The 25,284-nt window shown below is 55.8% G+C and overlaps 1 protein-coding gene across 1 annotated transcript in view; it reads left to right on the forward strand.

Moving 5' to 3' along the window:
• Window positions 1-310: 310 nt before the first annotated feature.
• Window positions 311-25,284, forward strand: part of LGALS1 (galectin 1) — a 125,668-nt gene continuing 100,694 nt past the window's right edge. The window contains exon 1 of the mRNA XM_056137601.1: window positions 311-315. The gene's annotated coding sequence lies outside the window, so the exon portion shown is untranslated. The remainder of the gene's footprint in view (window positions 316-25,284) is intronic.

The raw sequence follows: 25,284 nt of genomic DNA on the forward strand, positions 1-25,284 counted from the left end.
ACAATTCCAGTAGTAGAAGACAACGGATCTTGATTAAATATATATATATATAAAAGCACACAAGGCTCAACCTGTAACTAATTAACATCTTACTAATCAACATGTTACTAATCTCTTATACAGGGGCTTAATGTCTCCAAGGTGAGATACAATCTTCACACACTTTCCTCTAAGGAAACCTTTTTTGGATCCTTTTTAGTGGATTATTCATAACAAGTAATACAAAATAAATTATTTAGTATCTGCCTTTGGGCAGGCTTGGGTGATGGTGGAAAAATTCAGGTGGTGGGAAGGTGTAATGGGATTGGTGTCGAAGTACTGAATGTAATAAATTATTGTGAACGACTTTTTAAAAATAATAATAATAAAGTGACAACTCCAGGGGCCCAAGTTACAGGCCAGCAGGGAGGGCACTCGCCTTGCACATGGCTCATCTGGGTGCAATCCTGAACACCCCACTGGGCCCCCCAAGCCCCACCAGGAGGGATCCCTAGCACAGAGCTAGGAGTAAGTCTGGAGCACCATTAGTTGTGCCTCTTCCAAAAAAAATTAAAATAAATTTAAAAAACCTCCAGAAGCTGGATAGGTAGTATAAGGGGTGAGGCACTTGCCTTGCATCCCTCCAACCCCAGTTCAAATCCCTGGCACTGTAAAAACAAAATAACGATTGGGGCTGGAGCGATAGTATAGTGGGGAGGGCACTTTCCCTTGCACGCGGCCAACCTGAGGTTCGCTCCCAGGTGGTCCCCTGAGCACCGCCAGGGGTAATTCCTGAGTGCAGAGCCAGGAGGAACCCCCAAGCATCTCCGGGCAAATAAACCTTCCTCCCGCAAAAAAAAAAAATCCCTGACACTGCATATGTCCCCCCTGATCACTGCTAGGAGTGATCCCTGAGCACCAACAAGTGTGCCCCCAAAGATAATTAACAAGAAAAGAACAACTTCAGGGGCTGGAACGATAGTATAGCAGGTAGGGCATTTGCCTTGCATGCATCTGACCCGGGTTCAGTCCCCGGCATCCCATATGGTCCCCTGAGCAAATCCAGGAGTAACTGCTGAGTGCAGAACCAGGAGGAACCCCTGAGCATCACCGGGTGTGACCCAAAAAAGCAAAAAAAAAAATCTCCGGCACTATTTAAAAAAAGTATATGTATTTAAAGAACAACTTCAGGGGGTCTGAGAGATAGTCCAGCAGATTGCATGCCTGCCTTTCACGCAGCAGACGTGGGTTCAATCCTCAGCACCCCATATGGTCCCCCAAGACAGCTAGGAGTGGTCCTTGAGTGCAGAGCCAGGAGTAAGCCCTAAGCACCAGTGGGTGTGGCCTCAAAACTTGGAATAATAACAACCACTACCACAACTTCAATTCTATTATGTATTATGATACCTCCGTTAAATGAACCATAAAGGTAAAGGTAAAGGCCCTCCCGTTGATCGTCGATTTGCTCGAGCGGGCCCAGTAACGTCTCCATTGGAGACTTTGTTGTTACTGTGTCTGGCATATCGAATACTCTCGGTAGCTTGCCGGGCTCTCCGAGAGGGGCGGAGGAATCGAACTCAGGTCGGCCACGTTTGCCTTGCATGCGGCCAACCCGGGTTCGATTCCCAGCATCCCATATGGTCCCCTGAGCACCGCCAGGGGTAATTCCTGAGCGCAGAGCCAGGAGTGACCCCTGTGCATTGCCGGGTGTGACCCAAAAAGCAAAAAAAAAAAAAAAAAAAAAGACGGCGGCTGGAGCCATATGACAGCAGGTAGGGCATTTGCCTTGCATGCATCTGACCCGGGTTCCATCCCCGGCATCCCACCAGGTCCCCCAAGCACCGCCAGGAGTGATTCCTGAGCGCAGAGCCAGGAGTAACCCCTGCGCATCGCTCGATGTGACATAAAAACAAAGCAAAAAAAAAAGAAAAGAAACAGACATCTGACATTCTGGGAGTGGGGAAGGGAAAACAAACAAAGGAAAGAAAGAACCGAACAAACCCTAGAACAACCTGTGCTGGGAGTCACGTTGCAACACGCATCTCTCCTTATCAGAGGCCGGGCGCCCAGCCAGCCTTCCCATAACTGAACCCATCCATCCTGGACAGCAGTTTCCCATCCGCCCTCTCTGAGCCAGAGGCAACCCTTCCCCGGGTCCAGGGCGGTGCGGGGGGGCGGGGGGGAGGGCATGAGAGGGTCTAAGAGGTCCTGCCCACCCCATCCGGGGGGTCTGAGCTAGAAGATGGTCAGTCTGCAGGCAGACGCCTGGGATCCGGGATGCACTGTGAAATTCCCAGACCCAGCAGGCAAATACTCTCTCCTCTCACCCAAGTCTGAAACCCACCGAAACCTAGACTCCCCCCTGCCGAGTCGGGGGTGTCAGGGGGTGTGAAGGAGGAAGGCGGGGAGAAGGGGCAGACTTCCCGTGGCCTCGGATAACAGCCCCACGGCCTGGTCGGCTTCAAAGTAGCCAAGACAACGGATCCCTGGGTTATCAGCAGAAGGAAGGGTGATAGCCCTGGAAGGGTGGTGAGGGAGTGGGTGCGGAAGAACATGACGGTCCAACAAAATATTTATGGATCGGGCTGAACGGACGTGCAGTAACTCATCAATCCGATCTCAGCAGGCCTGAGAGATGGGACAGCCGGCAGGGCGCTTGCCTTGCACGCGACTCACCCTGGTCCTATCGCTGGCACCACTTAGGGTACCCTGAGCCCCGCCAGGAGCGATCCCTGAGCCAGGAGTAAGCCCTGAGCACCTGTGGGTGTGGCCCCCAAACCAAAACAAACACAGAGGGGTTGGAGCCATAGCACAGCGGGGAGAGGGCGTTTGCCTTGAATGCGGGCTGACCGGGGTTCGATTCCCAGCATCCCATAGGGTCCCCCAAGCACTGGAATTACTCAGAAGTAATTCCTGAGTGCAGAGCCAGGAGTAACCTCTATGCATCGCTGGGTGTGACCCAGAAAGCAAAAAAAAAAAATGGGGGGCACCTGACGGAGGCACAGGAGGGGCTGCTGGCGGCCCCCTCCCCAGCATCTGGGGGAACAGAGGAAAGAGGGGTGCAGCTGTTCCCCACTCTGCTCTCCTTCATGTCTCTCCCCCACTGCCTTGGGACAAACCAACCAGCTAATCACCCCAAGTCCCATCAACTAGATGTTTGTCCACCCCTGGTCTTAGGTTGGCCAGGGGGTATGTGCAGATGGGGCCAACGCATCCCTCTGGAGTTGGGCTCAGAAGCATCCAGGAATCGGAGCTGAAGCCATAGCACAGTGGGGAGGGCATTTGCCTTGCACACGGCCAACCTGGGTTCGATTCCCAGCATCCCATAGGGTCCCCCCAGCACCACCAGGAGTAATTCCTGAGTGCATGAGCCAGGAGTAACCCCTGAGCATTGCCGGGTGTGACCCAAAAAGCAAAAAAAAAGATAATACTAATAATAATAATAAAATCTGTCACTGTCACTGTCCTCCCGTTGTTCATTGATTTGCTCAAGCGGGCCCAGTAACGTCTCCATTATGACACTTGTTACTGTGTTTGGCATGTGAATACATCGTGGGTAGCTTGCCAGGCTTTGCTGTTCGGGCGAGATACTCTCAGTAGCTTGCCGGGCTCTCCGAGAGGGACGGAGGAATCGATCCAGGGTCAGCTGCGTCCAAGGCAAATGTCCTTACGTGCTCCAGCCCAATAATTAAATTAAAAAAAAAAGCAGCCAGAAAGCAACAGCTGGACTTTCCTGGTGCCGCTGTAATGCGGACTACATCACTGAGCCCTACACCCCCATAAGAATCCCAGAGATGTCCATCTGGCAAAGTCCCCCTCCCTCTGCTCTAGGTGGGTGGCCCCCCGGGACCGCTGCCTGGGGCCCAGATTCCAGAGAAAGTCCCGTGAGCTCTGCAGGGCTGAGTCAGTTGGGCTGAGTCAGTCCCCACCCTCCCGGGGAGCCACGGGGTCTGGGAGTCTGCGGGGGGACCCCTTGCAGCACCCCCACCCCCAGCCCTGGGGGAGACCAGGCCCCCGGACAGAGCGGGCAGCGGGTGGTGACAGCGCGTGCCAGTTTCCACGTGAAGCGCTTGGCACGAGGGTGGCGCTCAGGGTCCAGATCGGCGGTGCCCGGGGCCGGGGTGTCCGGGCACGCTCGGCGCGGGCCCTTGGCAGGCTTAGGTCCCTCCATCTGCGTTCCTGGGAGGGCCGCATCTGGCGCTGCCCCGGAGCAAACACGGCACTTTGCACAAGCCAGGGACGCGCGCCCGCACCGCGGCCACACCCCCAGCCCCAATAAAGCGTCTCTTTTGGGGGGGGAATGGGAGGTGGGGGCGGGGAGATTCCTGGCTCTGTGCTCAGGAGCGACCCCTAGTGGTGCTGGGGATCATACCAGGTCCCGGCTGAAAATCAGCGCCCAACTCCTGTGCTATCTTTCGCCGCTCCTAAATTTACCTTTTTTTTTTTTCCTTTTTTTTTTGGCTTTTTGGGTCATACCCGGCAAGACTCTGCACTCAGGAATTGCTCCTGGCGGTGCTCAGGGGACCCTATGGGACGCCGGGGATCGAACACTGGTCAGCTGTGTGCCAGGCAAACGCCCTCCCCGTTGCACTGGCGCTCCAGAGCCTAAATAATCTTCATTTTCTTTCTTTTCTTTTTTCAACAAAGGGGGCCGGGATTTGGCTTTCCATGCGATGAGATCCTGGTTTCGATTCCCAGTACCTCCTGGAGAGATTCCCCAAGCACCACTACTTGGAAAGAGTCCTTCCCCATGAGCACAACCAGGGGTGACCCCAAATCAATACTTTTAAAAAAAAAGCTCTGAATTTATTGACTTTTTTATCTGGGGAACACTCCCAACAGTCCTCGGGGGACATGGGGTTCCCCCAGTGAGCCATCCCCCCTCCCTTAAATCTTCTTACCAACCTGGCAAGGTAGCCTGTCCAGTGCTTCAGACAAAAGCTCTATGGGGGACCCCCGCCCAGGAAACAAAGAGGGAGGTCTGGCCCATGACCCCCCCACCTGCTTGCCGGGTCCCCTCTGGGGTACCCTGGGCCAACCTCTCTAGCTGCAGTTACTCTTGCTCCTTAGAATGCGAGGGGGCGGGGCTGGAGCGATAGTACAGCCAGGAGGGCGTTTGCCTCGTGCGGCGGACCCGGGTGCGGCCGACCCGGGTTCAATCCCCGGCATCCCATAGGATTCCCCTCACCACCACCACCACCGCCAAGAATAATTCCTGAGTGCATGAGCCAGGAGGAACCCCTGAGCACTGCTGGGTATGACCCAAAAAGAAAAAAAAAAAGAATGTGAGTTCATTTTTTTCCCCTTTTTTGGGGGGGGTCACACCTGGCGATGCAAGGGGTTCCTCCTGGCTCTGCACTCAGAAGTTACTCCTGGCAGTGCTCAGGGGAACACATGGGATGCTGGGAATTAAACCCGGGTCGGCCGCGTGCAGCCCCCAAGAATGTGAGTTTAATGTGCCGGTTAGAGAAGCAGGCTGGGGTGGGGGTGGGGGGTTCAGGAGAGGGATTTGGGGACACTGTCGGGTGGGGACTGGTGCTGAAGTTTTGTATGTCTAAACCTCAACTACGAATAACCTTGTAAATGGACATGTCCCAATTTAAAAAAATAAAATCAGAAGTGAGGAAAAAATTCTCCTGGCTGCCTGAAGGCATTAAAAATCCAGGCTAGAGAAGAGACAAGGAAGGGCGGGTGGAACAGCATGTGCAAAGGGCCGGGGGCAGACTGGCTCACCACAGCCTCTCAACGGGCCCAAGGGCCTGGCATTCCACTCACCTGCTTGAACTTGCCATCTTTCGTGCCACCATCCACCCTGCTGACCGGGGTCCCCATGACTCACACCCCCTCCCTCTCGGAAGATGGGGTGAGTAGGCGGTCCAGTCTGGAAGACTGGTGAATAATGAGGCGCTCCCTCTCCAGGCTGCCGGTGCCATCTCTCCATAGCCAGGGGCGGGACTGGCACCACCTCTGGGCACACGTGTGGACGCCAAGCCCCGCTGCATCTGGGCAGGGTGGCTCTGTCCCAACCCGTTGGCGGCAACTCGCTCCAGTGAGAAGCTGTGTCCTCACAGATAAGGAGGAGAGGGGCTTGGGAGAATCCTCCCAGGATGGGAAACTGCATGCTGAAAGTAGACTCTGGACCGAACATGATTGCCACCCAATGCCTCTGTTGCAAACCACAGCACCCGAAAGGAGAGAGAGAACAAAAGGGAATGCCCTGCCACAGAGGCAGGGTGGGATGGGGGATGGGAGGAGGGAGGGATACTGGGACTGGTGGTGGTGGAGAATGGGCACTGGTGGAGGGATGGGTACTCGATCATTATATAACTGAAACCCAAGCACAAAAATTTGTAAGTCTACAACTGTACCTCATGGTGTTTCACTAATAAAAATTAAAAAAAAAAACAGTAAAACAATAAAAATAGTAATAGAAAAAAATAAGTTTATAACTAAAAAGTGTTGCTTTTAGACAACTAAAAAAGTGTATAGGGAAAGAGATCTTTGTTCAAATGAAAAGGCAGTCTATGGAAATGAAGAAGTTACTTGCAAACTATATGTCAAAATAAACTCCTGTATGGAGCTGGAGGGATAGCACAGCGGGGAGGGCGTTTGCCTTGCACGCGGCCGACCCAGGTTCGATTCCCAGCATCCCATATGGTTACCCCAAGCACCACCAGGAGTAATTCCTGAGTACAGAGCCAGGAGTAACCCCTGATCATCGCCGGGTGTGACCCAAAAAGCCACAAAAAAAAAAATTAAAAATTAAACTCCTGTATCTAAATCACAGGGAAAAAAGGAGGAGGGGCTGGAGCAATAGCACAGCGGGGAGACTGCCTTGCGCGCAGCCGACCCGGGTTCGATTCCCAGCATCCCTTAGGGTCCCCCGAGCACCGAGAGGAGTGATTCCTGAGTGCATGAACCAGGAGGAACCCCTGTGCATCGCTGGGTGTGACCCAAAAAGCAAAAAAAAAAAAAAAGGAGGAGAGGGGCTTCAGAAACCCCCTCTGCCCCCTCAATTGTGCTGGACCCAGGGGGTTGGGGATGGACCTTTTTTCCCCTCCTGGGCAGTTGCAGGAGACACTGGACAGAGTAAATCTGCACCTCACGCAGGTTCTGCAAGCCGCCCTGCATCCACACCGACTTTGTTTTTTGGTTTTGTTTGTTGTTGTTTTTTTGGTTTTTAATTTTGCTGCTTTTTTAGGGGTGGGTGGGAGGGTCTCACCTGCTGTGCTCGGGCTTATCCCCAGCTGTGTGCTCAGGGATCACTCCTTGCAGGCTCAGGGGACCATATGAGATGCTGGGAAATGGACACCCTTGGGCTGGGGAGGGATTCAGGGAAAGGCAGAGCACCTGCCCGGCACGATGGGGCCCTGAGCTCAATTCCCAGCACCAAGGGCTGGAGTCATAGCACAGCGGGGAGGGCGTTTGCCTTGCACGCGGCCGACCCAGGTTCGACCCCCAGCATCCCATAGGGTCCCCCGAGCACCGCCAGGAGTAATTCCTGAGTGCAGAACCAGCAGTAGTCTCTGAGCACCGCTGACTGTGGCCCCAAATTCCCTGACCCACCCAAATAGACCCCACAAATTCTGGAGCTGGAGAGAGAGCTGGTTTGTGTGTGGGAGGCTGGGGTTCAGTCCCCAAAATCAAATGGTCCCCCAAGCACAACTGGGAGTGACCTCCAAGTACTGAGCAGAGTGCAGACCTGAGCACTGCCAGATTCTCCCTAAAAAAGTATAAATTTGGGGGCTGTTTTGGGGTCAGAGTAATAGCACAGCAGAGAGGGTGCTTGCCGTGCACACCACCGACCGGTGTTCGATTCCCGGCATCTCATATGGTCCCCAAGGACAGCCAAGAGTGATTCCTGAGTGCAGAGTCAGAAGTAACCCCAAGCATTGCTGAGAGTGACCCCCAAGCCCCAAAGTTTTAAAAAGTACAAATTTTAAAGATCTCTGTAATGAACCTTATGCTCACGGCAACATACCCACAAAAGTCGACATATAGACAGAATCGCAGGCGGCTGGTCACGGGACATGTGCCACCACATGTCACATGGGGGTCTCTGCTCCCACCCCCAATCAAATAAAAAGCTGAAACATGCACACACAGTGAAAACCCATCTCGCGGGGCTGGAGCAATAGCACAGCGTGTAGGGCGTTTACCTTGCACGCAGTCATCGCGGGTTCGATTCCCAGCATCCCATAGGGTCCCCCGAGCACCGCCAGGAGTGATTCCTGAGTGCAGAGCCAGGAGTAACCTCTGTGCATCGCAGGGTGTGAGCCCAAAAACCATGCAGTGACGGGGGAAGGGGAAATTAATTCAACCCAGGGAGACACATCAGCAGAAAGAGACAAAGGCCGGCTCACGCCCCTGGTGTGGAAGATAAACACAGGTACAAACCAGTGAAATCAAACCCAGACACTGGAGAGTTAGTCTGGTCAGGAAGGCACTTGGCTTGCATGTGGCTGTCGCCAGGTTGAGCCTCAGAACTGCATAGGCAAACCCCCCAAACCCTGCCAGGAGTGAGCACGGAACCAAGAGTCAGCCCTGAGCACGGCCAGGCGTGGCCCCAAACGAAGGAGCAAACTAACAATCAGACCATGGAGACTGGCAGGAGAATGCTAGAGGGGCGGGAGGCCGGATAGAGTGGCTCCCGGAAGTGAACTGCATAAAAGTGGGGGCGGGGGACTCCAAGGCCGACCCTTTGGGTGCCAAAACAGAGAGGTCGATACGGAAACTTTTCTTGTTTGTTTTGGGGCCACACCCAGAGGTGCCTGGCAGCTATCCCTGGCGCCATGCTTGGGGGGTCGTTTTTGGCGGCCCTCAACGTTCACGTGGTACCAGGGCTGGACCCCAGGACCCCATGCATGCTGGGCACCCGATGAGGCACCTTCTTGGTCCTCAATGACTTTTGTTTTTTTGTTTTTGGGTCACACCTGGCAATGCACAGGGGTTCCTCCTGGCTCTGCACTCAGGAATTACTCCTGGCAGTGCTCAAGGGACCATATGGGATGCTGGGATTCTAACCCGGGTTGGCCACGTGCAAGACAAACGCCCTCCCCGCTGTGCTATTGCTCCAGCCCCAATGACTTTCTTTTTTTAATATATAGTTGTTGTTGTTTTTTTTTTTTGGTGGGGGGAGGTTGGATTCCACACCTGAGGGTGCTCAGGGCTGACTCCTGGCTCTGGGCTCAAGAACCACTCCGGCGGTGCTTGGGGCACCCTAAGGGAAGCCAGGGATCGAACCCGGGTCGGCCGCATGCAAATGCTCCCCTCTGTGCTCTGGCTCTGGCCCCAGGTAACAAGTTTCTGACAGGTGGGAGCAATGGGTAGGGCACTGGTGTCGCACATGACCTCTCTGGGTTCGATCCCTGATACCAAAGGGTCCTCAGAGGCCCCCCCCCAGGAGTGATTCCTGAGCACGGAGCCAGGAGCAAGTCCCACACACAGCAAGGTGTGGCCGCAAACTCTCTGGCACGTCCTGAAGACAGTAATCTGCAACTCTGTTTTTTTCCTTTGGGCCCAGGAGCTGCTGCCGGCACCTGGGTTTACCCCCCCCACCCCCCCCACCCCCTGTTCCCGGCCCCTCCCAAGCTTTTCCAATCAGTACATTGTATCTCACCTCCAGCGGGATGTGATCCCCTGGCCACAATCAACACTGAGCTCAATCCCCGTGGCCGGAGCCAGATCGGGCCGGCTGTCTGCAAGGCCAGGCAAGGATTTGTTTTTCCATCTTACCGGGCGGGGCTGGGGCTGCAGCCTTGACCTCAGCCTTGCACGCCAGCCTCTTCACACAGCGATGCCAGTGTGTGCCAGCCTGTTGGAGCACTGTTCCCGACACACCAGCAAGGAAGGGGGCTAGTTTCCAGGGACAGGGCACGGGCTTTCCCTGGGGCTTCAGGGTTGGATCCCCAGAAGCTCCGTGTGTTCCCCGGAGCATCAGCACGAGTGACCCTCCTCCCCCCAAACACTGAACCAGGAATAGAAAAAAAAAAAGCACAAACGAACTAGACTAAAACGAAAAGCTCTGCCCAACCCCAAAAGCAGGAAGACTTCCTGGAGGAGGCAGCATGAAAGAAGCAGGACCTAGGAGAGAGGAAGGGATCCGTGTACCACATCCGGTGGGCAGCAGGGTGACCCCGGGTACAGAGGGCTGGGGTGGTGTGAGCTCACTGGGCAACCTGGCATCTGCTGGGGGGTGGCATCATCCAAGCCAAACACAGTTGCTGACACAGCATGGGGTCACCTGGCTCAAACCTCTGCAGGCGGCAGCTCAGACCTGCTCATGCGCTGGGGGTGAGGGCGGAGGGGTGAGAGGTCGGCCGGGACGCAGGGCACCCCTCTGCGCACAACAGCTGACGGGGTGGCTCCAAACCCACGGGTCCAAAGAGTCCCCAGGGGTCCCAGCTCCCTGCCAGGCCAGCCCGGGCCTGCCAGCACCCGCTGTACCACCATCTGGGGGTTGGGGTGCAGCGCAGAGAAGAGGGGCCTCTCCACGGAGCAGCAGTGAGTTCCAGGGGGCTCTGTGGCGGGACAGCTGGTCCAGGTAGTGTGGAAGACGCGGGATGGGGGCTGGGTTAGGGGGACAGATTTGGATCCTGGAGCCTGGCCTTAGGCCCCCAAAATATACATTTTTTAATTTACTTTTGTTCAATTTTATTTATTTATTTTTATTTGCTTTTTGGGTCACACCTGGTGATGCTCAGGGGTTCCTCCCGGCTCTGTACCCAGGAATTACTCCCCGGGTGCTCGGGGGACCATATGGGATGCTGGGAATCGAACCCAGGTCGGCCACGTGCAAGGCAAACGCCCTACCCGCTGTGCTATCGCTCCAGCCCCTAATTTTCTTAGGGGGAAAGGGGGTTTGGGGAGTCACATCCGGCAGTGCTCAGGACTTAGTCCTGGCTCTGCACTCAGTTCTCACTCCTGGCAGAGCGCCGGGGATCCTATGGGATGCCGGGAATCAAACCCAGGTTGGCCGTGCAAGGCAAGCGCCCTCCCCCTTGTCCGATCCTCTAGCTCTGCAAATTCTCTTCCTAATTGTGTGTAAGCCACCCCCAGCAGTGCTCAGGGGGCCCCTGGGGTGCAGGGTTTGAACCCAGGACCTTGCACAGGCCAAGCAGGCACTCAGCCACTCACGTCAGCTCCCAGCCCTGATCTAATGTCACTGCTCATGTGCTCTGGAGTCTTTTCTAGAGAGATGGCAATAGGGCCACAGCTGGCAGTGCTCAGGGCTGACTCCTGGCTCGGCTAGGGGGACCATGTGGGGTGCCGGAGATGGGTCTGGGGTTCGCTCTAGGCAAGCGAGCACTTTATTCTTTTGTTTGTTTGGGGGTCACACCCAGCGATGCTCAGGGGTTACTCCTGACTCTGCACTCAGGACTTACTCCTGGCGGGACTCAGGGGACCATATGGTATGCCGGGGATTGAACCCGGGTCAGCCGCGTACAAGGCAAACACTCTCCCTGCTGTGCTATCGCTCTGGTCCAGCAAGCGAGCACTTCAACACTTGCAGTATCGCGCCGACGCCTTTACTAGGAGTCACTCTGGAGAGGCGGTGGTCCTGTGTATTGGGGATCAAATTTATAGCCTCATGCAAGGGGTGCCCTGCCACAAAGACACGCCTCTGTTCCCCAGGTGAGTTCAAAAAATGACACTCTCGGCCGAGATTAGTACCAGGAGTTTTGCTCCATGGCTTGGAGGCCAGGCACTCATTCTAGAGGAAAGGGAGCTCAGATAGAGAAGGGAGCACCAAATAAAGGGTGTTGGGAGGATCCTCCCAGGATGGGAGAAGCATGCTGAAAGTAGACTATAGTCCAAACGTTATTGCCACCCATTGCCTCTTTTGCAAACCACAACACCCTAAAGGAGAGAGAGAACAAAAGGGAATGCCCTGCCACAGAGGCAGGGTGGGATGGGGGGAATGGGGGGTGGGAGGGATACTGGGATCCGTGATGGTGGGAAATGGGCACTGGTAGAGGGATGGGTATTTGATCATTGTGTAGTTGAAACCCAAGCACAAAAATTTGTAAGTCTACAAACTGTACTTCATGGTGTCTCACTAATAAAAATTAAATTAAAAAAAGAATGACACTCTCCAGGGCTGGAGCAATAGCACAGCAGGGAGGGCGTTTGCCTTGCACACGGCCGACCCGGGTTCTATTCCCAGCATCCCATATAGTCCCCAGAGCACTGCCAGGAGTGACTGCTGAGTGCAGAGCTAGGAGGAACCCCTGTGCATCGCCGGGTGTGACCCAAAAAGAAAAAAAAATCTCCAAGACGCTCCCTTTGCTAAGAGAAATAAGGCAGCAATGAGGAGAAACTCTCCCGCGGGCGCTGAGGGCCCCATCGGCTGCTGTGTCATCTGCTCCTGCTTCGTCTGGTGCGTCAGATCTTTGTGGAGGTGACTTTGGATGGTCGAAAATAGCATCCCTGTATCTCACAGTGATCCTCCGAGAAATAAATAAATAACATCTCGAAAGAGAATGTCACAGAGAACCAAAATAATAATAAGTGATTCCAACGAATCTCCTAAGAAAGAAGTTGCTTTTGGCACATTCTCATGCCATAGATTGGGTTAATAAAAAAGCTCGTCACCATAAACTTGGATCGTTATTTCTGTAAAATAAAGTATTTTGTGTAAAAGAAAAGGAAAACCTTAAGCGCCTCGAAGCCCCAGAAATGTCAATGAATGAAGCCAGGGACAGGCAGCCCTTGAGACTGAGGGTTGAGGTGGGAATCGACTGATCAAAGACCGAATTCATGCAGGCAGAATTCACAGAAGCCAGGGCCAGCTGCGAGGGCAGAGAGACGGAGTTTCGATGCGTTTTTTCTTAATTAAAATGCAATTGATTTGCCCGCTTCTGTGACACCCTCAGAATTCAAATGCTAAAAACTCAGAGAAACCATGGTAGCCCGTAGCGGGTGTGAAAGAGCGCATTCATCTTTTATTTCCAAGAAGACAGTCCATGTTGATGAAATAGAAACATACTTATCTTTTTTCCTTTTAAAAAATAACACTCCAAATATTGCAAGTCAGGGGCTGGAGTGATAGCACAGCGGGGAGGGCGCTTGCCTTGCACGCGGCTGACCCGGGTTCAATTCTCAGCATCCCATTTGGTCCCCCGAACACCACCAGGAGTGATTCCTGAGTGCAGAGCCAGGAGTAACCCCTGTGCAGCGCCGGGTGTGACCCAAAAAGAAAAAAAAAAGCAAATATTCCAAGTCAGAGCTATAATTGCCAGACTGACTGGGGGCCAGCACGATAGTACAGCAAGGAGGGCGTTTGCCCTGCACACAGCCGACCTGGGTTCGATCCCCAGCATCCCGTAGGGTCCCCCAGGAGCACCACCAGGAGTAATTTCTGAGTGCAGAGCCAGGAGTCAGCCCTGAGCACCACTGGGTGTGATGTAAACTACATCCTCGTCACCAATAGCCATGGGAAGCGGCTCAGAGGTAGGATCTGCCTGGAATGTTGAGGCTGAGAATTCTGTCCCTGGGAAGTGGGGGAGGACGAGAAGTGACATTAAACAGTGTGTGGGCGCTTTGGAGCTTGAGCGGAGGTGAAGCATCTCTGTACGTCAAAAACAGAAATATCAACACTACTATAACTGTGTTACCCAAGAGCCGTAAGAGAGAGATTGAGAACAGTGGCACTGGAAGTGGAACCAGCCCTGCTCTACAACCCCGGGGGGGGGGAGGGAGGGGCTGGAGCGATAGTGGGGGGGGGCGGCGCATGTCTTGCATGCAGTAACCCAACATCACATAAGATTTCTCAAGTCTTGCCAGCAGTGATTCCTGAGTGCAGAGCCAGGAGCATTGCTGGGCGTCACACCCCACCAAAAAATTTGTAAGAACTGGGCCAGAGCAATAGTACAGCAGGGAGGGAGGGCGTTTGTCTTGCATGTGGCCGATGCGGGTTCGATCCCCGGCATCCCACATGGTCCCCCAAGCACCATCAAAGAGTAATTCCTGAGTGCATAGCCAGGAGGAACCGCTGAGCACTGCTGGGTGTGACCACCAAAAAAGCAAAAAATAAAATAAACATGCAAGAACTCTAAAGAGTGATTCACTATTGGAGCTGGAGAGATAGCACAGCGGGTAGGGCGTTTACCTTGCACACGGCCGACCGGGGTTCGATTCCCAGCATCCCATTGTGTCCCCTGAGCACCGCCAGGAGTAACTCCTGAGTGCAGAGCCAGGAGGAACCCCTGAATATCGCTGGGTGTGACCCAAAAAGAAAAAAGTAAAAGAAAAAAAGTGATTCACTATTGATACATGACACTGATTTGAATTGGTTTTTTTTTTGTTTTGTTTTTTGGCTTTTTGGGTCACACCTGGCAATGCACAGGGGTTCCTCCTGGCTCTGCACTCAGGAATTACTCCTGGCGGTGCTCAGGGAACCCTATGGGATGCTGGGAATTGAACCCAGGTTGGCCGCATGCAAGGCAAACGCCCTACCCCCCTACCCGCTGTGCTATCACTCCAGCCCCTTGAATTGTTAATATACCTATTGTTCTAATAAACTACGTGTTCTGTCCTGCCATATGATTTCACTCACCGAGACCTGCGGAGAGAAAGCTCAAAAAGACCCGGTGGGCAAGGATGGACAGACACCTCCACAGTTGACAAAACCAGGCAACCCGCTATCTCTCTTCAGACGAGCTGCAGCGCTGGGCTCAGGGGGTCACGCGTCCCAGTAAGCTTGTCCCTAGGAGCGGAGCATCCGAGAAAGGATCAAACCCTGCCGGAATGAACAGGCCGGGCAGAGCCAGCCGGGACAGGCGAGCACCTCTCAGCCCAGTGGAGCAAAAATGCGCAAGTTACGGACCAATAGGCAAAAGCAGTTAGGAGGTAGCTGTTAGCTGAGATACAGAGTAACAGCCGCAGATACAAAGTAACAGTTTAAAGGAAAGCATTGAGTTCCTACTTAAAACTCTTCCGGTTTGGTTTGTTTGCTTGTTTTTTGTTTTTTGGGGTGTTTTTTTTTTGTCTTTTTGTTGTTGTTGTTGTTTGCATTTTGGGTCACACCTGGTGATTCTCAGTCCTGGCTCTGCACTCAGGAATTACTCCCGGTCGTGCTCAGGGGACCCTATGAGATGCAGGGGATTGAACCCCAGGGCAGCCACGTGCAAGGCAAACACCCTACCTACTGTACTGTCGCTCTGGCCCCTGTTTGTTTGTTTTGGGGGCCACACTCAGTGATGCTCAGGGCTTAGTCCTGCCTCTGCGCTCAGGAATAACTCCTGGCGGTGCTTGGGAATCCCTATGGGATGCCAGGGATTTGAATGAGTGTTGGCTGCAAGGCAAATGTCCTACCCACTGTGCTATCGCTCCAGCCTCAATATAGGAGAAAATCTGGATGATTTTCTTCTATATTTGGATATAAAATCTGGATGCAGCCAACTAGAGTTCGATCCCTGACGTCCCGTATGGTCCCCTGAGCTTCCCCAGAAGTGCTCCCTGAGCATAGAGCCAGGGGTAAGCCCTGAGCACCGCTGGGTGCAGCCTCCAGACCTGACCCTCCTTTCAAATATAAAAATCACAATAAAAACCAAGTGAAACCTCTTCCCACCTTGTGATTCAGCAACCACACTCCTTGGAACAGACCCGAAGGGGCTGAAAATTCCCATCCACACAGAAGCCCATACCGAGAGCAGATATGCCACAGCAGGCAGCCTTTCTCGTCGCCAGGACATGGAAGCCACCGGGATGGTGTCCAGAGGAGGGAACAGCATTTAGTGCTAGAGGAGAGGAGAGGGGAGGGGAGGAGAGGGAAGGGGAGGAGGGGAAAGGAGGGGAGAAGAGGGGAAGGGAGGAGAGGAGAGGAGAGAAGAGGGGAGGGGAGGGGAGGGGAGGGGAGAAGAGAGGAGGGGAGGGGAGGAGAGGAGGGGGAGGGGAGGGGAGGAGAGAAGAGGGGAGGAGAGGAGAGGAGAGAAGAGGGGAGGGGAGGGGAGGAGAGGAAAGGAGGGGAGAAGAGGGGAGGGGAGGAGAGGAGAGGAGAGAAGAGGGGAGGAGAGGGGAGGGGAGGGGAGGAGAGGAGAGGGGAGGGGAGGGGAAGAGAGGAGGGGAGAGGAGGGGAGAGGAGGGGAGAGGAGAGGAGAGGGGAGGGGGAGGGGAGGGGAGGAGAGGGAAGGAGAGAGGAGAGGAGAGAAGAGGGGAGGGGAGGGGAGAAGAGAGGAGGGGAGGAGAGGAGAGGGGAGGGGAGGAGAGGAGAGGGGAGGAGAGAGGAAAGGAGAGGAGAGGAGAGGGAAGGGGAGGAGAGGAAAGGAGGGGAGAAGAGGGGAGGGGAGGAGAGGAGAGGAGAGAAGAGGGGAGGGGAGGGGAGGGAAGGGGAGAAGAGAGGAGGGGAGGGGAGGGGAAGAGAGGAGGGGAGAGGAGGGGAGAGGAGGGGAGAGGAGAGGAGAGGGGAGGGGAGGGGGAGGGGAGGGGATGGGAGGAGAGGGAAGGAGAGAGGAGAGGAGAGAAGAGGGGAGGGGAGGGGAGGGGAGAAGAGAGGAGGGGAGGGGAGGAGAGGGGAGGGGAGGGGAGGGGGGGAGAGGAGAGGGGAGGAGAGAGGAAAGGAGAGGAGAGGAGAGGGAAGGGGAGGAGAGGAAAGGAGGGGAGGAGAGGAGAGAAGAGGGGAGGAGAGGAGAGGAGAGAAGAGGGGAGGGGAGGGAAGGGGAGAAGAGAGGAGGGGAGGGGAGGAGAGGAGAGGGGAGGGGAGGGGAAGAGAGGAGGGGAGAGGAGGGGAGAGGAGGGGAGAGGAGAGGAGAGGGGAGGGGGAGGGAGGGGAGGGGAGGGAAGGGAGAGAAGGGAAGGGAAAGAGAGGAGAGGGGAGGGGGGAGGAGAGGGGAGGGGAGGAGAGAGGAAAGGAGAGGAGAGGAGAGGAGAGGGAGGGGGAGGAGAGGAAAGGAGGGGAGAAGAGGGAGGGAGGAGAGGAGAGGAGAGAAGAGGGGAGGGGAGGGAAGGGGAGAAGAGAGGAGGAGAGGGGGAGGTGTGGATGGGAGGGAGGGGAAGAGAGGAGGGGAGAGGAGGGGAGAGGAGGGGTGAGGGAGGAGAGTGGAGGGGGAGGGGAGGGGAGGGGAGGAGAGGGAAGGATGAGAGGAGAGGAGAGAAGAGGGGAGGGGAGGGGAGGGGGGGGGAGAAGAGGATGGGGAGGAGAGGAGAGGGGGAGGGGAGGAGAGGAGAGGGGAGGAGAGAGGAAAGGAGAGGAGAGGAGAGGAGAGGGAAGGGGAGGAGAGGTAAGGGTGGGGTGAGGGGAGGGGAGGAGTGGAGTGAGAGAAGAGGGGAGGGGAGGGAAGGGTGGAAGAGAGGAGGAGAGGGGAGGAGAGGAGAGGGGAGGGGAGGGAAGAGAGGAGGGGGGAGGGAGGGGAGAGGAGGAGGAGAGGAGAGGAGTGGAGGGGGTGGGGAGGGGAGGGGAGGAGAGGGAGGGAGGGTGGGTGTGAAGTGGGGAGGGTGGGGTGGGGTGGGGAGAAGAGAGAGGGGAGGAGAGGTGAGGGGGAGGGGAGGAGAGGAGAGGGGAGGAGAGAGGAAGGAGAGGAGAGGCGAGGAGAGGGAAGGGGAGGAGAGGAAAGGACGGGGGAGAGAGGGGAGGGGAGGAGAGGCGAGGAGAGAAGAGGGGAGGAGAGGAGAGGAGAGAAGAGGGGAGGGGAGGGGAGGGAAGGGGGAGAGAGAGGAGGGGAGGGGAGGGGAGGGGAAGAGAGGAGGGGAGAGGAGGGGAGAGGAGGGGAGAGGAGAGGAGAGTGGAGGGGGAGGGAGGGTGGGGAGGAGAGGGAAGGAGAGAGGAGAGGAGAGAAGAGGGGAGGGAGGGGAGGGGAGGGGAGAAGAGAGAAGGGGAGGAGAGGAGAGGGGAGGGGAGGAGAGGAGAGGGAGGAGAGAGAGGAAAGGAGAGGAGAGGAGAGGAGAGGAAGGGGAGGAGAGGAAAGGAGGGGAGAGAGGGGAGGGGGTGGAGAGGGAGGAGAGAAGAGGGGAGGGGAGGGAAGGGGAGAGAAGAGAGAGGAGAGGGGAGGAGAGGAGAGGGGAGGGGAGGGGAAGAGAGGAGGGGGGAGGTGGGGAGAGGAGGGGAGAGGAGAGGAGAGTGGAGGGGGAGGGGAGGGGAGGGGAGGAGAGGGAAGGAGAGAGGAGAGGAGAGAGAGGGGAGGGGAGGGGAGGGAGGGGAGAAGAGAGAAGGGGAGGAGAGGAGAGGGGAGGGGAGGAGAGGAGAGGGGAGGAGAGAGGAAAGGAGAGGAGAGGAGAGGAGAGGGAAGGGGAGGAGAGGAAGGAGGGGAGAGAGGGAGGGGAGGAGAGGAGAGGAGAGAAGAGGGGAGGGGAGGGAGGGGAGAAGAGAGGAGGAGAGGGGAGGAGAGGAGAGGGGAGGGGAGGGGAGAGAGGAGGGGAGAGGAGGGGAGAGGAGGGGAGAGGAGAGGAGAGTGGAGGGGGAGGGGAGGGGAGGGGAGGAGAGGAAGGAGAGAGGAGAGGAGAGAAGAGGGGAGGGGTGGGGAGGGGAGGGGAGAAGAGAGAGGGGAGGAGAGGAGAGGGGAGGGGAGGAGAGGAGAGGGGAGGAGAGAGGAAAGGAGAGGAGAGGAGAGGAGAGGGAAGGGGAGGAGAGGAAAGGAGGGAGAGAGGGGAGGGGAGGAGAGGAGAGGAGAGAAGAGGGGAGGAGAGGAGAGGAGAGAAGAGGGGAGGGGAGGGGAGGGAAGGGGAGAAGAGAGGAGGGGAGGGGAGGGGAGGGGAAGAGAGGAGGGGAGAGGAGGGGAGAGGAGAGGAGAGGGGAGGGAGGGGGGAGGGGAGGGGAAAGAGAGGAGGGGAGGGGAGAAGAGAGGAGGGGAGGGGAAGAGAGGGAGGGGAGAGAGGGGAGAGGAGAGGAGAGGGGAGGGGAGGGGGAGGGGAGGGGAGGGGAGGGGAAGAGAGGAAGAAGAGAGGAAGAGGAGAGAAGAGGGGAGGGGAGGGGAGGGGAGGGGGAGGAGGAGAGGGGAGGAGAGAGGAAAGGAGAGGAGAGGAGAGGAGAGGAGAGGAGAGGGAAGGGGAGGAGAGGAAAGGAGGGGAGAAGAGGGGAGGGGAGGACGAGGAGAGGAGAGAAGAGGGGAGGGGAGGGAAGGGGAGAAGAGAGGAGGGGAGTGGAGGAGAGGAGAGGGGGAGGGGAGGGGAAGAGAGGAGGGGAGAGGAGAGGAGAGGGGAAGAGAGGAGAGGAGAGGAGGGGAGAGGAGAGGAGAGGGGAGGGGAGGGGGAAGGAGAGGAGCGAATGGAATGGGAGGGGAGGGAAGGGGAGGGAATGGAGAGAAGGAAGGGAAGAGAGGAGAGGGGAGGGGGGAGGAGAGGGGAGGGGAGGGAAGGGGGGAGGGGAGGGGAGGAAAAGGAGGTCCAAGCCAAGGAAATCCTGGAGAAAATGTGAACAGAGATCAGAGACTCCAGGAGCTGCTCAGAAAACTTCTTTGTCCTGAGTCCGACCCCACAGCCCCGTGGGAACGGCAGAGTGGCGGGGCCCGTGGAAGGTCTGGGAGGAGAGAAACTGGGGGGGGGGGGAGGTGGGCAGAGCTCAGCTGGTGGACTCTCCCATGCGATTCCCTCCGTGGTGGTCCTCCTTTCTCCAAACCCACAGCATGTGCCGTTCCAAGGGTGCTCCTTGCAGGGGCCGGAGAGGTAGTACAGTGGGTAGGGCACTTGCTTTGCACACGGCTCACCCAGTTTTGATTCCCGGCATCCCATGGGGACCCCCCAAGCACACCAGGAGTAATTCCGAAGTACAAAGCCAGAAGTGACCCCTGAGTATCTCTGGGTGTGACCCAAAACCAAAAACAAGCCCCCTCCAAAAAAACCTACAAAAGTCCATATAAGGAGCCGGAGATATAGTCCGGGGGGAGGAGCACTTGCCTTACATGCGCAGCTGACCCTGGTTCCATCCTTGGCACAGCAGAGGCTCCCCTGGGCAACTCTGGGAGGGATCCCTGAGCACAGAGCAAGGAGCAAGCCCTGAGCACTGCTGGGTGTGCCCCCCACCCCCCAGAAAAAGTAAACTATTTAAAACAACGAAACCATCTAGAACAACGTTTCTCTACTAGATATTCTGGGGCCCCCCGACACCATATTCCCATCAGTGGGTGGGTGCTGGTGACAGAACAGGGGTTCATCTATAAGACAGGGGTAAGCGACACAGGAAGAAAACAGAGACACTCTTTGGGGAAACATAAAAAAAACACCTTCCTGTGACTAAGTCCCCCCAAAAGCAGGCCAGACCCCCCACACTGCAAACCACGAGGTATCACTGGTGTTAGTCATTAGGGAAATGCGCGTCGAAGCCACCATGAGCTCATGGCCCCCCCTTCCCCCCCAACCCCCCACCCGCCACCCCCAGTGAAGTTCTGAAAGATCCGCGCGTCAGCAGTGGCCAGGAAGCAGAGAAATTAGAAGCTTCTGCCACCGCTGGTGGAAACAAGGGCTGCAGGCACTTGGGCAAACGGCTGATTAATCCCTCCGACAGTTAAATATAGGGGTGTCACATGAGCCAGCAGCCTCACCCCTAGGTACAGAACACCCGAAGACAATTGGCGACGCCCGCCACCCCCAGCCCCCTGCGCGCACACACTGACACACGCCATCGTCATTACCATCTCCCCCAGGGCCCAAAGTGGAAACCGCCCAAGCCAGTAATGGCTGAGGCTGGGAGAAGCCATCTAGGGACCCCAGGGATGCAGGGCTGAGTGCAGGGCCTGCACGTGAGAACCCCAGGCTCCGACCCCAGGACCGCATGGTTCCTCCAGCACCGTCTGGAGTGCAACCCCCTCAAAAGAAAAAGTTAAACGAAGACATCAGAGTGATTATATAGTGGGGAGGGCACTTGGTTTGCACACACCCAGCCTGGGTTCCATCTCGGGCACCCCCTAGGGTTCCCCGAGCCCTGCCAGGAGTGAACACTAAGTGCAGTCAAGACTAAGCACCCGGGGCTGGAGAGATAGCACAGCAGGGAGGGCATTTGCCTTGCACGCGGCCGACCCGGGTTCGATTCCCAGCATCCCATAGGGTCCCCTGAGCTACTGCCAGGAGTAATTCCTGAGTGCAGAGCCAGGAGGAACCCCTGAGCATCGCCAGATATGACCCAATCCCCCCCAAAAAAACAACAAAACCAAAAATAGTAAAACATGATAGAAAGCTATGCCATTCACAGGAGCCATGCGGGACAAGTGTACCCCAGTGACCAGGAGAGGAGGGAAGGGAGAGTAACTGTGAGCAACCAGAGTTTCTTTGGGGAGCGATTGAAGTGTGTCACATCAGATGGGGGTGTCAGGTGCATCACCTTAAGAGTAGATTTTTTTTTGGCTTTTTGGGGTCACACCCGGCGATGCACAGGGGTTCCTCCTGGCCCTGCACTCAGGAATTACTCCTGACAGTGCTCAGACGACCCTATGGGATGCTGGGAATCGAACCCGGGTCGGCCGCGTGCAAGGCAAATGCCCTCCCCGCTGTGCTATCGCTCCTCTCGACAACAAAAGTTTGATGTCAATGGAGGTATCAGTGATTCTCAGGGACCCCAGATTCCACACTGCCCTCTTCAGGGTGACTTCTTGGACCAGAGCAATAGTCCAGCGGGTGGGCATTTGCCTTGCACACAGCCGATCCCTGATATCCCATAAGGTTTCCTGAGCACCACCAGGAGTGATTCCTGAGTGCAGAGCCAGAAGGAACCCCTGAGCGTTGCCGAGTGTGACCAAAAAAGCAAAAAAAAAAAAAAATGAATCACTTCTCGATCGGAATTCAGGGCCAGGCAGACCTCAAATCTGGGACCTTTTGGGGCTGGAGCAATAGCACAGTGGGTAGGGAATTTGCCTTGCACGCGGCCAACCCGGGTTCGATTCCAAGCATCCCATAGGGTCCCCTGAGCACCACCGGGAGTAACTCTTGAGTGCAGAGCCAGGAGTAAGCCCTGAGCATCGCCGGGTGTGACCCAGAAAGGAAAAAGAAAAAAAAAGAAAACCAAACTGGGACCTTTTGCTCCTCCTTAAATGAAGCTGATTCTAACGTGGTTTGTAGAGATGCGGGGGCTGGGGGGTGGGAGCCATTTCCATAAAGGACCAAAAGTCAAAAATGGAGTTGGTGACTTTAGGAAGCAGATCTCAGCCCCCCTCCCCCCGGGAGACGACGATGTTGTGGGAGTCGGCAAAGGCAGAGAAGAGACCCTGAGACCAGCACATAGGGCAGCCCCCGTCTCTGCCCAGGTCCCACAGACACACACACGCACATGTACACATGTACACACACGCACACACATACAGCACGTGCGCGCAGGACAAGTTGTTCTGTTATTTTTCTTTTTTTTCTTTTTTTTTGTGGGGGGTCACACCCGGCAATGCTCAGGGATTCCTCCTGGCTCTGCACTCAGGAATCACTCCTGACGGTGCTCGGGGGACCCTATGGGATGCTGGGAGTCAAACCCGGGTCGGCCGCATGCCAGGCAAACGCCCTCCCCGCTGTGCTATTGCTCCAGCCCTGTTGCTCTGTTATTAGGGCATGAACAGCCCAACAGAACGTGCAGGAAAGAATGCTTGACCTCTTAACAGCTTCCTATGGCTGTGGTCAAAAGTGACCGCAAACTTGGGGCTAAAGTCAGGAGACCGCTGCTTCCCACGCTGGAGGCCAGAAGTTCGCTCCTTGTCCCACGGACCCATATCAAGGTCCCAGCAGGACCCTCTCTCGTGGTCTGGGGGGGGCGGGGTTTCCTTGAAGTTTGGGGGCTGCAGCCCTCCTAGGGGGAAGGGCTACATTCTTCTGGCTGTGTGCATGTGAATGTGAGTGTGTGTGAGTGCATGTCTGTGTTTGTGTGTGTGTGTGTGTGTGTGTGTGTGTGTGCCTGCCAGAGTGCTCATATGAAATCTCTTTGTTTTTCTTGTCTAAGCATCTATGGAATCATCCCCGTCTCTGGCAGACTCTGCATCTGAGGTAACAAACATCTTTTTTTTTCCTTTGGCTTTTTTGGGTCACAGCCTGTGATGCACAGGGGTTCCTCCTGGTTCTGCACTCAGGAATCACTCCTGGCAGTGCTCAGGGGACCCTATGGGATGCTGGGAATCGAACCCGGGTCGGCCGTGTGCAAGGCAAACGCCCTACTCGCTGTGCTATTGCTCCAGCCCCAAGTAACAAACATCTTAAGTTCCACAGTCCAGAAGGCAATTCCCAGCTCAGCGTGAATGATGCCACAATAAAGTTCTCAATGGGGTGGGTGCAGGTCCCCAGGCACCAAGCCATAAGTAACCCTGACCTCACTCAGGTGTGGCAGAAAGAGCAAAGTCTTAAAACAAGGAGAGAGAACCTCTTTATAACCTTGCACCGGGCAAAACAAAATCAGAAGCTCTGACTGGCATACGCCTTGCACGTGTGAGGTCCTGGGTTCGATGCCCGATATCACATGGCTCTCCGAGAAGGGCGCTAAGGCGTTTGCTTACAAGCGGTCAACATGGCCGACCCGGGTTCGATTCCTCCGCCCCTCTCAGAGAGCCTGGCAATCTACCGAGAGTATCTCGCCCGCACGGCAGAGCCTGGCAAGCTCCCCGTGACGTATTCGATATGCCGGACACAGTAACAACAAAGTCTCCAACGGAGATGTTACTGGGGCCGCTCGAGCAAATCGATGATCAACGGGAGGACCGTGACCATATGGCTCCTTGAGCACTGCCAGGAGACACGTTGAGCGCAGAGCTGGGAACAACCCCTGAGCACTGCCCAGCGTGGCCCAAAACCCAAAAGAAAGGAAAAAAAATACAATTGGAGGCTCTGGAGCCATAGCACAGCGGGTATGTGGCTGAGCCTGGTTCGATTCCCAGCATCCCATATGGTCCCCTGAGCACCGCCAGGAGTGATTCCTGTGTGCAGAGCCAGGAGGAATCCCTGAGCAGTGGCGGGTGTGACCCACAAACTAAAACAAGCACTGTAGCATTGATCTCCCATTGTTCATGGATTTGCTCGAGCAGGCACCAGTAATGTCTCCATCGTGAGACTTGTTGTTACTGTGTTTGGCATATCGAATACATCCCAGGGAGCTTGCCAGGCTTTGCCATGCGGGCGGGATACTCTCAGTAGCTTGCCGGGCTTTCCGAGAGGGGCAGAGGAATCGAACCTGGGTCGCCCGTATGCGAGACAAACGCCCTACCCACTGTGCTATGGCTCCAGCCCTGCTATCGCAAACTAAAACAAGAAAAGGTAAGTCGGACTACTGTCAAATGAAAAATCTATATTCAAACACAGACGAGTTCAAAGTCATTTTACATGGGGACTGGGGAGATAGTGCCGTGGTTAAGGGACTTGCCATGCACTCAGCCGACCCAAGTTTAACTCTCAGCTCCTGAGTCTGCCAGGGGTGATCCCTGAACAGAACCAGGGGTAAGCCCTGAGCACTGCCAGATGTGGCTGAGAGAGAGAGAGAGAGAGAGAGAGAGAGAGAGAGAGAGAGAAAGTAGAGGGAAGGTCTGGAGATTATCTCAGTCCTTCACGTCTGCCACAAACACATACGGTTTCAAGTCCAACGCCTAGTGCCACCACATGCGCCAAGACAGTCCTCACGGCTCTAACCCTGCAGCTGCAGTCAGGGCTGGACAAAAGCTAGTGTGGGACCCAAAACCAGCTCCCCTCCCTCAAGCACACATGTGAGCACCAAGGCTGAAAGAGTGGGCCCCCTCCCAACCCAGAGAACTGGGGCTCAGCCAAGTATGCAGGTAAAGCCCCCAGAGATGAACCTCCACCAGGGGAACGAAGATTCAAAAAATAATAATAAATGAAATTAAAAGAACAGACACGCGTGGGGGTGTGTGTGTCTGCACACAGCTATAAATAATAGATACGCAGATGCAGCGCCCAGCGCGGGAAGAATGTGGAAGAAACTTCCGCTTGCAGCAGGCGGGTGGGGGGGGGGCGGGGCGCAGCCCAGCACGACGCTTTCACCCAGATCACATAGTTTTTAAATGATCACATAGTTCCCACATAGGAAAACGCTTTTAGAGAAAAACAATGAACAAACAGTTCAAAAGAGTCGGCTGTGGAAAGAACGGACGGGAGCAGCCTCGACTCCCCCCGCCCCACAAACCCAGCGCCTGCTCCAAGGCTGTTCGTGGGTCTCGGGGCTCTTGTGGGGATTGGGGGGTGGGGGTCGCTCCTTGAGAAGCTGAGTGTGTCCTCTTTAGAGTGGGGTGTGGGGCGTACAGATGGAGCAAAGGCGGCAGCCCGCACCCGGCACAGCCAGGGTTTGCATGTTAGATAAAGGCTGACCGGCTGGGGAGGGGGAGCACAGAGGGGAAGGGGGCTGACCTTGCACGCGGTCGACCGGGGTTCGATCCCCGCATCCCAAGGGTCCCTCGAGCACCGAGC

The sequence above is a fragment of the Sorex fumeus genome, unplaced genomic scaffold (genome assembly GCF_029834395.1).
Source record: "Sorex fumeus unplaced genomic scaffold, SorFum_2.1 ptg000125l, whole genome shotgun sequence".
In the NCBI taxonomy this organism is placed as follows: domain Eukaryota; kingdom Metazoa; phylum Chordata; class Mammalia; order Eulipotyphla; family Soricidae; genus Sorex; species Sorex fumeus.